At 34.2% G+C, this 12,008-nt stretch overlaps 1 long non-coding RNA gene across 1 annotated transcript; it reads right to left on the reverse strand.

The window, feature by feature from the left end:
* Nucleotides 1-7,831: 7,831 nt before the first annotated feature.
* On the reverse strand, nucleotides 7,832-8,781 carry LOC109174783. The gene is made up of 3 exons (XR_002053184.1): nucleotides 8,419-8,781; nucleotides 8,033-8,085; nucleotides 7,832-7,921 (listed from the first exon to the last, which is right to left on the reverse strand). It is a non-coding gene; the product is annotated as an uncharacterized LOC109174783 (long non-coding RNA).
* Nucleotides 8,782-12,008: the final 3,227 nt, after the last annotated feature.

A 12,008-nucleotide genomic window follows, 5' to 3' on the forward strand; every position in this document is an offset into this window, starting at 1 on the left:
ACACACATACTGATAAAAGTCCTTAAAAAGACTCTTTACCTCTGACTTAGCCTTCATGAGATGCAGCCATGTGAACCTACTGTGGTCATCAACAATAGTCAGAAAGTAGTGTTCCCCTTTTAGGGATGCAACAGGAAAGGGACCCCATACATCCATGTGAATCAAGTCAAAGCATTTTAGGGCTCTAGAACTGCTAGTAGGAAAAGAAGATCTCTTGTGTTTGGAAAAATGACAGATATCACATGCAAGATCAGAATGTTTGTGAGACTTTGCATGTTTTATTCCATGTAACAAATGTATTTTATCCAAGGGATAGTGCCCTAGTCTATCATGCCACACTTCTAGGGACACATTATTACATTGAATGTAAACATTTTCAACATTTTCAACAATACAATTGATTTTCTTTCTAACAGGTGGATGACTAAGCAAATACAGCCCATCCTTTTCTTTAGCAAAACCATCCACTACTCCATGTAGACCCTGTATATCACAACAATCAACATTCATCACCAATTTGCATCTCATTTGTTTTGTCAATCTACTAGCAGATATAATGTTGAATGTGAAAGAAGGAATAAACAATACACTTCTCAACAGAACATTGGAGTGAAGCCTGATTTCTCCCATATGTGTGACTGCTACAGTTTCTCCATTAGGCAACTTAACAAAAACATCATGAATTCTATAATATTTCTCAAAGAAATCCAAAGAGTAGGTAATATGATCTGTGGCCCCTGAATCTAGAATCCATGTAGTGGGAGAATTCAAAACAGCATTAACACATAGTTTAGAATTGCACCTGCCTTCATTGGAATCTGCTGAGCTCTTAAAACTTGGCTTCATCCCATGGCTACTGATAGTAACTGTTGCATTGCTTGATGAAGGATTTCCTTGATTTTGGTTCTGCAATAAAGACACGAGTCTTTGGAATTGATCAGCAGACAGGCCTATATCATCCCCATGGCTCACAGATGAAGCATTTGAATAAGCATTCAAACTTTGTTGATTATCTTGCTTATTCTTGGACTTGTATCCTGCTACCCAGCCTGGAGGGAAGCCATGTTTCTTGTAACATTTTTCAACTGTATGGCCAACCATGCCACAATAGGTGCACTTAGGCACATTCTTGCCATTATTGCCAAACTTCTTTCTGTTGTTTGAGGCTGAGAAGGCCACAACATTCTGCTCATCTGTAGTATTCTGCATAGCATTGGCCTGACTTACTTCAATGTTCTTATAGCTAAGAGAGCTATTAAACTTCCTCTCCAATTTCAAGGCCATATTCAACACCTTTTCTGCACTTGGAATGGGATCCATTACCAACACACCTGATTTTATTGTCTCAAAATCATCATTCAGTCCCTCCAAGAACCTGATTACCTAATCATCTCCCCTTTCTTTCTGTATTTTGCTCAGCAGGGTGCATGAGCATCTAGGGACGCACTCACAAGCTGGCAATGGCCTCATGACATTCAGCTGCCCCCATAGGCCATTGGATTTGGTGAAGTACTCATTAATTGTCATGTTCCCCTGCACACATCTGAAGATTTGATTCTGGATCTCTGCGATCCTATGTGGATCTGCCTGTGCGTATCTCTTTTGGAGAGCACTCCAGATATCTGCAGCCTTTTCGAAATATAGCACACTTTCAGCAATCGTGGAATTGAGGGATCTCAAAATCCACGAACATACTACATTATTACATCGTTTCCACATAGCATACTTCGGATGAGCTACTCCTGGATCTGGAATTGCCCCATTAGCAAAACCGAACTTATTTTTAACCTCCAAGGCCATTTGCATCGACCTGCTCCAGGACGCATAGTTGATTTCGGAGAGGGGAGGAGTAACGAGAACCAAGTTGGGATTCTCTGTGATGTGCAAATATAGGGGATCATCAAACTCGTCTGTTCGTTGAGCTGCTACTGGATTTTGCTCATTGGGACTTGCATTCTGATGAGTGGAAGTTCCTTCTCCGGCTTGATTGTTCATCGTAATAGCAGCTGCGTAGCTCCTATGCCGCTCTGATACCATGATAGAATCACTTCCTTTAGATCATAATGAAGTGATGAATTAGATGAAGAAGAAGAACTATGTTGATGAAAAGTGATCTGTTTGATACAAGATGATGAAGAACTATCAGTTCTAACAAGGAAGCAGAACCTAGGCTATATACGAGTGCAAGACAAGAGATGGCAGTTATAACTGCCAAGTAAGGGAAAAGACAAGATTGCCCTTCTTACTAACAACCTAGAACTGCTTAGCCTTCAACTGCTTGGAAGCCAGCTGCTGCCCGTTGCCTTTGATCATTCCATCACTTCATCAAAAAATAAACTAAAAGTATAATGTCACCAATAAATATATGACAAAAACATAGAATTAACTCTTTTTTAATCGTATTGGACAAAAATATGAAGGTTTTCAATTTTTCACAACTCTAGAAAAAATTACAATGGGACTTGCGATTTTGGTCAAAAGCACGTACAAATCTATCGAAGTTTCTTAGAGCAAGGTCATTTGTGGTTTCTTTCTTTAGTTTGTGTAGAGAAAAAAAAAAATTGGCATAGCTTTTGAACAAATGGGAGCTTGGGTTTGTTGGTGATTTTTTCTCATGCAAAAACTTTAAAAAAAAAATTAAAAGAAATGAGGTAGACTCGAATCTACCTCTCTCTGTTTAACTAGCGAGCGTGTGTAGGTAATTTAGAGTGGCGGTCACTATGAATTTATTACAATTTACTTGTTGCTATTGCCATATTTTCGTCCGTTGCCAATTCAAAATATCATCATCATCATCATCATCATCATCATCATCATCATCATCATCATCATCATATCATCATCATCATCATCATCATCATCATTCATCATCATCATCATCACATCATCATCATCATCATCATCATCATCATCATCATCATCATCATCATCATCATCATCATCATCATCATCATCATCATCATCATCATCATCATCATCATCATCATCATCATCATCATCATCATCATCATCATCATCATCATCATCATCATCATCATCATCATCATCATCATCATCATCATCATCATCAATCATCATCATCATCATCATCATCATCATCATCATCATCATCATCATCATCATCATCATCATCATCATCATCATCATCATCATCATCATCATCATCAATCATCATCATCATCATCATCATCATCATCATCATCATCATCATCATCATCATCATCATCATCATCATCATCATCATCATCATCATCATCATCATCATCATCATCATCATCATCATCATCATCATCATCATCATCATCATCATCATCATCATCAATCATCATCATCATCATCATCATCATCATCATCATCATCATCATCATCATCATCATCATCATCATCATCATCATCATCATCATCATCATCATCATCATCATCATCATCATCATCATCATCATCATCATCATCATCATCATCATCATCATCATCATCATCATCATCATCATCATCATCATCATCATCATCATCATCATCATCATCATCATCATCATCATCATCATCATCATCATCATCATCATCATCATCATATCATCATCATCATCATCATCATCATCATCATCATCATCATCATCATCATCATCATCATCATCATCATCATCATCATCATCATCATCATCATCATCATCATCATCATCATCATCATCATCATCATCATCATCATCATCATCATCATCATCATCATCATCATCATCATCATCATCATCATCATCATCATCATTTTCCTATAAATACTGTTGGTCCCGGTAGGGTTGAAAGAGAGTCTAGAGGTGGGGGGTGAATAGACTCTAATCGATTTTTCAGATTAACTCCTTTCGGGGTTATGCATAGCGGAAATTGTATATTCGTTTTAAGATGGACTTTGCACGGTTTCGTTATGAAGGCATATCGTCTGGTCAATATGTATGCAATGGCAGATAGATAGTTATACGAAAGAAAAGAGAGATAGAGAGAGGGATTTTTATAGTGGTTCAGCTATTAACAAAGCCTACTCCACTCTACTTTCGCAACTTGTGAAAGAGTTTGCACTATCACTCCTAGTACAAACTATTCAAGCTAGCTTCCTTGATCACTAAGCCGGACAGCTACTTGGAAGGTTTTTCAACTCCTAGAGTTTACTCCGCCTCTATCAACTTCTTCTTCAGAGTTGAGTGTTAGATGGAAATGATGTGTTTCTCCAACAGCTTAAAGTCTTGACTTGATGATCGGATGAATCTTCTTATAAGGATGCAAGACTTCTTGAGGATTGTGAGGAATAAAATCTGGATGAGCTTCTTTGAAAACTTCACAATCACACACACTGGTTTTGAGAAGCTTTTAGATGAACTTGTTTGAAGAGCTTTTTCTAAGATATAATCAGTTGAACAACCAGCACTTCTTCAGTTGAGAAGAGAGGTATTTTTAGGGAAAGAAAATCCACCCTTTGGAGGGGGATGGAAACTCAAACCTATTAACTAGTGTAGGTATGTTTAATTTAGGGGTGGCGTTTCTGGTTTCGGTTCAGTTTTTTTCGATTTCGTTTTTTTTTTTTAATTTGTTTTAAAAAAGTTAAACCATTCGGTTTAACATTAGAGTTCGATTCGGTTTCGGTTCGGTTTGAAATAGTTCGATTTTGGTTCGGATTTAATTCGGTTTGGTGTTCGGTTCGGTTTAAGATCCCCTAATTTCAACATTTTCTAATTTTTCGAACATACTACCAAACAATACATATTCACATAATCACATAATCCAAATCCAAACTCTAAACATTATATAACAAAATAGCAATCCAAAATTCAAACACAATATATACTAAGTACTAATTACCAAGCATCAGTTAACTTTTTTGCACAACCGACTCTTTAGTTGGTTCATTTGGAATATTTTTATTGACAAGATGAATAATCATCTATCTGTATAGTTGATATTAGAAGAACAAGGGTAAAGTACTATATAGTTAATTTTTGGACACAATCTGTCATTGCTAGTGCACTTGCAATATATTCTAGTACTAGAAAATAATTCTAGTGCACTGGAAATCAAAATTAAAATGATTGTAAAGCACATTAAATTTATAGAAACATGAAACTAAGGGAAATACTGAATAGTGTAAATATAACTCAAGTTAGATATAACTGTGAGGTAAAGAACAAAGTGCAATGTAGAGAACAAGCTATAAAGAAATCAAATAAAAAATTTAAGAGAGATACCAGTGAGAATAAAAGCTAAACGGCGAAACAGGCATCAAGGGACTTGGATTTACTTATTATTATTATTATTATTATTATTATTATTATTTATTTATTTATTTAAAAAATCATATGATATTCGGTTCGATTCGATTTTTGTCAACCCGTTCGGTTTCGGTTCGGCTCGATAATGAACCGTTCGGTTTAAAAGAATCCCGAACCATTCGGTTTTCTATTATTAGTTCTGCTCGGCTCGGCTCGGTTCGGATAAACCGAACTGAAGTGCCCACCCCTAGTTTAATTTATTTAAAATAATTAAAATATAATTGAGTAAAATAGTGGGTCTACAAAAAATTTAGTAAAAAAAAAAAAACTAAAACAAATGGGGAAAAGGTTTTTGGAATTAAATGAGATAGTTGATGATGAGATGGATGGAACCTAAAAAAAACTTATAGATAAAACCTCACAAATGAAGTTGCTCTTAAAGGAGATGTTTGAAGGGGTTCAGTGATTTCAGGCTTGTCTTGCTTCGCGCATCTTTGCCGAGAAGTTTTTCCAGAGAGTGAGGCAGAGGCATTGAGGAAAATGGGGGCGGAGATAAGGCTGCTGCGAAACCGGACGAGGGTATGGATGGGGACGTTTGACACATCAAATGACTTACCATCACATATATAAAAGAAAGCAGGAAATAGATATTAAGACCTGCATCATAGATCAAAGTGAAATCTGAAACTTCAAATACAAAAAATGTCGATTTGCATTCCAAAAAGCTATCTCTTTATAGTGAATGTTTACAAAGATGCAAATGATAGGATAACCATAACCCAAAAGTGGCCAACTAACTGCAAAAGAAAAAGATTAAGCTGGCTAAAGCTTCATACCGTTATAATACTAATTATTCAAGTCAATGCATAAACATCAAGATATGAGTGAGGAATGTGAATAACTTTGGCAATGGCAATTTATTGGCAAATTATAAATACCAGATGGAGTTGATGTAGCCACTATACGACGAGATCAATTAGTCTTGCCACAGATTCATCAAGGTGTTAATTACTCTATTTTTTTTTAGCAATTAGTTAAGTAGTGCTGGGGATATAAGTTTAAGCTGCAGTCGTTGAGAAGATTACATGATCGATGTGAGATAATCTAACAATATATATGTATTTCACTCGTCTTATTGATTTGGTGAATAAGATAAGGTTATTTGGAGACACTACGTACGGAAGATGATGCAGTAATTGAAAAAGTTCTTCAAACTATGTCGATGAAGTATGATCATGTGGTGGTTTCAATAACAGTCACACAATATCAAGCTCTTATCAATTGTAGAGCAAAAATGTATGACAGAAAGTCCAACAAGATTGCATCAAAATTGGAGCTACTAGCAGCCAAGTCCCCCTTAACATGACTAGCTATAATAAAAGAAGTGGTATATTTAGTAGAGATCGTGTGGAAGAGGATAATTTAGAGGAAGAGGACATGTTAACTCTAACCAAGGAAGAGGGAGGAGATAATTCCAAACTAGGGTTGCAAACGAGGGAAGCCGAACTCAAGCTCAATAAAAATATAATGGTTCACGCTAAATCAAGCCTTAAAAAATTGAAGCTCAAGCTTGATCTCAACCAATTGGCTTGAATTGAGGTCAAAATTTTGAGCTCGGGTTCGAGCTTAGCTTGAAATTGAGTTCCACTTTGACTAGTCGAATTACATATCCAAAATAACATGAGTTTATTTACAAACCATTAATAATATTAACAAAGGAGTATTTATGACATTTCTAGTTCAGTTGTTTTTTTCTCTCATTGTGATAGGTAAGATCTTGATTAAGAATGTAAATTACCAAAAAAACAAAAACAAAAACAAAACAAAACCTTATTTTAAACAAAATAAAGAATTGTATCTCAGTGATAATACAAGCCACAGATTCTAGTGCATTCTCGAAGCTTTTTTTTTTTTTTTTTTTTTTTTTTTGCAGATTTCACACATATATGAAGGGTGTGCTAGTTGGAAAGCACCCCAAGTGTGACAAGACGATCTGGCAGTAAACAGAAGAGTTTTAGAAACAATTAGTACATAGCGCTTGGGGTGGTTGAAAGTGAGGAAGAAACCAATTCTTCTTCTTCAAAAAAAAAAACACAATATTAAGAACAAACGTTTGTTGCATGTTAAATTTAATCCAAGTGAACAACCTATTCATTTAGTGAGCTGAGTATACAAGAGTACTGGCTAGTGGCTAGTAAAAACTGAGAGAGTTCCATGATATGTCAACAACAATCTGACAGAGACATACTGAAGGATGTCAACAACAATCTGACAAACATGTCCAACTAGGCCTGCATTCTCAAATCGCTACGTATCATTTCACGATATGTTGATTTGTCAATGTATAACTCAGAATAACAGTCGTGTAAATAATTTGATTTACCAAATGATTCTTTGGAAGTAAATTTGGATGGACGTACGAGTAAGACACTACCGACACTCAACAATAATAGTTTGTAGTTTTATTTTGACTATCTTTATGAATATAAGTAAAATAGATGAAGAGTTCTTTATCTATTTTTACTTATATTCATAAAAATGAATCAAAATAAAACTACAAATTATTATTGGTGAGTGTCGGTGGTGTCTTACTGGTACGTCCATCCAAATTTACTTTCATCACTGTTATTCTGAAATACGTACAGTTCAAGTGTGCAATAGTATACCTGCATATAGATGTTGAATTCAGAGTGACTAAGGTGTTAGATAGAAATAGATTGTAAATCAAACGTTTGAACCAAATGCTGAGCATGCTTAGCTTGGAAATTGGAATATACCTATTTCAAGTTAGTTCTGGCAGAGCTTTACATTATATTGCCATGAAGGATATCTACAAGGAGACAAAAATAGTGTTTAGCTAACTGTGAAAAATATAGTCCATGATGGAGAAATCTTAACCATAGTACTAGGATAGTGTATTAGGGATGGTTGAGTTGTAGGTAATCCAATATAATATAATGTTGGATTTGCATAGAGGGAAGGGATCCTTTAAGTTTATCTATCTGCATAACGTACCAATAACCAAGTGGAGGTTAAGACATGAAATGGGAAGCATAAAAGGCATGTAGTATATAGATGAGATGAGATGAGATGATTTACATTACACAAAACAAAGACAACACACACACACTTTGAATATTGATTATTATTAGTCCATTTTTACCATCTTGCAACTATATATTTCCATAACTCCATCCAAAGCTGAAAGCTGTACCTGGAAAATTTATCATGGATAGTAGAAATGAGAGATAACCGTACCGTACCTATATATATATGGTGGATAGAGGAAAATAAAATTTGGACTAAAGTGTTGGGCAGCAAAATGGAAACTTACAAAAGATAGAAAATAATAAAACCTATCTAATTATATTGTCAGGCCGGGTAGAAGCAAGAATATCCGATCCATATATATTCGTGATGATAAATCTGTTGTGCAATACGTGGTGGTCAGGGGAGGTATGCTGCTGCTGAACAGGCATTTTGAGGGGAAGTATATATAGTGTGAAGTGTACAGGCGGCCGGGAGGGACGAATTGAATATTTTTGCTGCTCGTTGTCAGGGAGCTGCTCAATGCAAGTGTCAAGTGTATATATAGGGACGATTCTGCTGCTCCTTCATAGGAGAGGTATAGACGTATAGTATATTAGTATTAGTGAATGCGGCTCCAGAGAGCTGCTCAATGCAAGGGTGAAGTGTATACTGTATAGGGTTCTAGCTTAAGTATGTATGTATATATATATGGGGAAAATGACGAGTTTAGTCCTGCGTTATGAGCCAAGTGGTGCACATTTGGTCCCCGACCGTGAAAAAATTAAGAGTAAGTAGGAAATTCACATTTTATTCACTTTCTATTATTGAAACTGCTTTTGTAACATTATTTTCAACTTCCTAGCATTCTATTTCAAGGTTCTTCAATTCCAAAAGCAATTCAATAATTTCGTAGGACTTGTTAGTAATATGGATCTCGTATAAGGAACCCGTGACTCAGTACATACAAGAGAACATTTGATCATTGTCTTCAAGCATGTAAACACATCATCCTGAAAGTTTCTGATTTTTCTTATTAAACATAATGGTAATCAAACCATAACTTTTGAAATACAAGAAGATATGTATCTCAAAAGTTCTGGTTTGATTACCTTTGTTGTTTAGTAAAGAAAATTAAAAATTGATAAGATAGTGTGCTTCACACGTCTGAAGATAATGATCAAGTGTTTCTTTGTTTGTCTTAAGTTTGTTATACAAGAGTCAGGTTCCTAACAAGTCATACTAAAGTTATTGAAATGCTTTTAGAATTGAACAATCTTGAAATAAGAGGCTAAGAAGTGAAAAATAATGTTGTGAAAGTGGGTTTGATATAAAAAGGAGGATAAAATGTGAATTTCTTACTTTACCCCTCAAATTATAAATATTTTTTTTATTTTTCCATCAGTTTTAACGGCTGGGAACAAAATCAGCACTTCGTTCATAATAATTGAGGGACTAAAAATGGATACGGTCATAACTCAGGGATTGAGTTGAAACTTGGGTATAACTCAGGAATCAAATATGCAATTTTCCACACATATATATATATATATATATATATATATATACACACACACATACATACATATACATACATAATGACTCGCAAGCGGCTCGTCGTTGACTGAACTTAAGTCAAGTTGTGGTCAAGTAGCTTGACCCATTTGCAACCCATATACCAAACAACATAAATTTGTAACTCATTGCTATCATTGTGGCAAGTATGAACACAAGATTACATATTGGTGGTATAATTAAATTAAATCCAATTAAGAAACCCTTATGATAATATTTTAATCTCAATTAATCTAGTGGCAATGTGACATAAAACTTGGGCAAATTATAGTGTGGAATCGTGTCCACCTTGCAAGGTGAACACCGTTTCAAAATTGTTCATAATTATGAATATATACTTCAAAAATTATGAACATATAGTTCTATAATTATGAACATAGAGTTGTGAACATAATTATGAACATATAGTTCTGTAATTATAAATATAGAGATTCAATAATTGTTAATATGAAGTTCAAAAATTATGAATATATAGCTTTATAATTATGAACATATAGTTTAGTAATTATGAACATAGAGTTCTGTAATTGTGAATATAGAGTTCAATAATTAATGAATATGAAATTAAAAAATTATGAATATATAGCTTTATAATTATGAACATATAGTTCAATAATTATGAACATAGAACTGTGTCCACCTTGCAAGGTGGACACGGTTCCACAGCATAACGATTGTAAAACTCAATTAGATCCAACTGAAAATTTTATTTATTTATGATGAAACAATTATCAAATGAGTTGAAAAATCAAGTGACATAAAACATGCCTGTGGGCGTTAGTTCGGTTCGGGTGACACCCAAATTTTATTTCGGATGTATTCGGTTCGGGTGAAATTATTTCGGGTTAGTTTGGATATATCCAAAATTTTGTTTTTATCATTTTTGAGTTTGTAACGATTTTATTATTTTTGTATTTATATTTTTCCATATACTATTAAACTAAAAATAAGACAAAATAGTAATTACGAATTAAGAGACTTTGAGAATTAATATATTATTAATTGTGAAATACATTTAAAATTAAATATATAATTTGTATTATTATATTTATAATAAAATTTTGGTTAGTTCGGGTTTCGGTTCGAGTATGCATAAATTTTTAACACCCAATATTCGAACCAAATTTATAATCTGATATACCAAAATTTTTTGAAAGTTACTGGTTCTATTACATTGTAGTATCTGTTCATATACTTTCTCAACCTACTAAAACACAAAGAACCAATAACGCCTCCACTGAGGCTCGAACTCATAATCTTCCAAATGGAAGTCCAACCCGGGTACCATTAGACCACATAGTCCTGGTTGATATACCAAAATTTAAAATACCCGAATCGATAACTATTCAAGTTCACCCAAAATTTAAAATTCAGTTCAGGTTTCGAGTGGTACTTCGGATAATTCAAATTATGCCCACCCCTAACTGAAAAGTCTAGAGAGAGTTGTGAAACATTACTTTTGACCAGTAACAATTTTTCTGAAAATGAAAACATGGTTAGAAAGAATTGTTTTCGAACTAGATGAATTAGTCTAGTCAGAAGTGACATTTGACAATAAGTCAAAAGTTCTAATTTTGAGAAAAGATAAAATCTATATTCAGTTGAAAGATGGTACTCACAATTTTATATCCGATATTTTCTAGGTTTCTGAACAACGCCAAAATATCCTATGTTTTCTATGTTTCTGAATAACACCAAATTTTGTTGAGGGGGTGTTGTACGGTTGTACCATTGTATAGTAGATGTTAAGGGGTTTAGACTGCAAAGGTAATATGTTTCAAAATCAATTATTTCTCTTGGTTGAGACATGCGGTGTGGGCATTTTTATTTCTTTGTGTTAAATTATCTAGCAAGAAAAAAACTTATCTCTAATTTATCTGTAGAGAATATTCTTGATCGTATTTATGAGATTTGTTTGATTATGAAGAAGCATAGATATCCTTTTTCCGTGAGCAACCCATGAAAATCCCACAAGAGTTTAATTAACCCATTTGCTAATTAAAGTCCATATATAGTTGACAACACAAGCTTTGATGATTCTTCACTTCCAATGTTCAAATTTTAAATGAATGTTGGTATTTGTACCACCCTCTAGCGAAAAATAAGTATAAAATAATCATGAAATTGTAAAAAGATGAAAAATTTCAACAA

Source organism: Ipomoea nil, unplaced genomic scaffold (assembly GCF_001879475.1).
Source record: "Ipomoea nil cultivar Tokyo-kokei standard unplaced genomic scaffold, Asagao_1.1 scaffold0019, whole genome shotgun sequence".
Classification (NCBI taxonomy): domain Eukaryota; kingdom Viridiplantae; phylum Streptophyta; class Magnoliopsida; order Solanales; family Convolvulaceae; genus Ipomoea; species Ipomoea nil.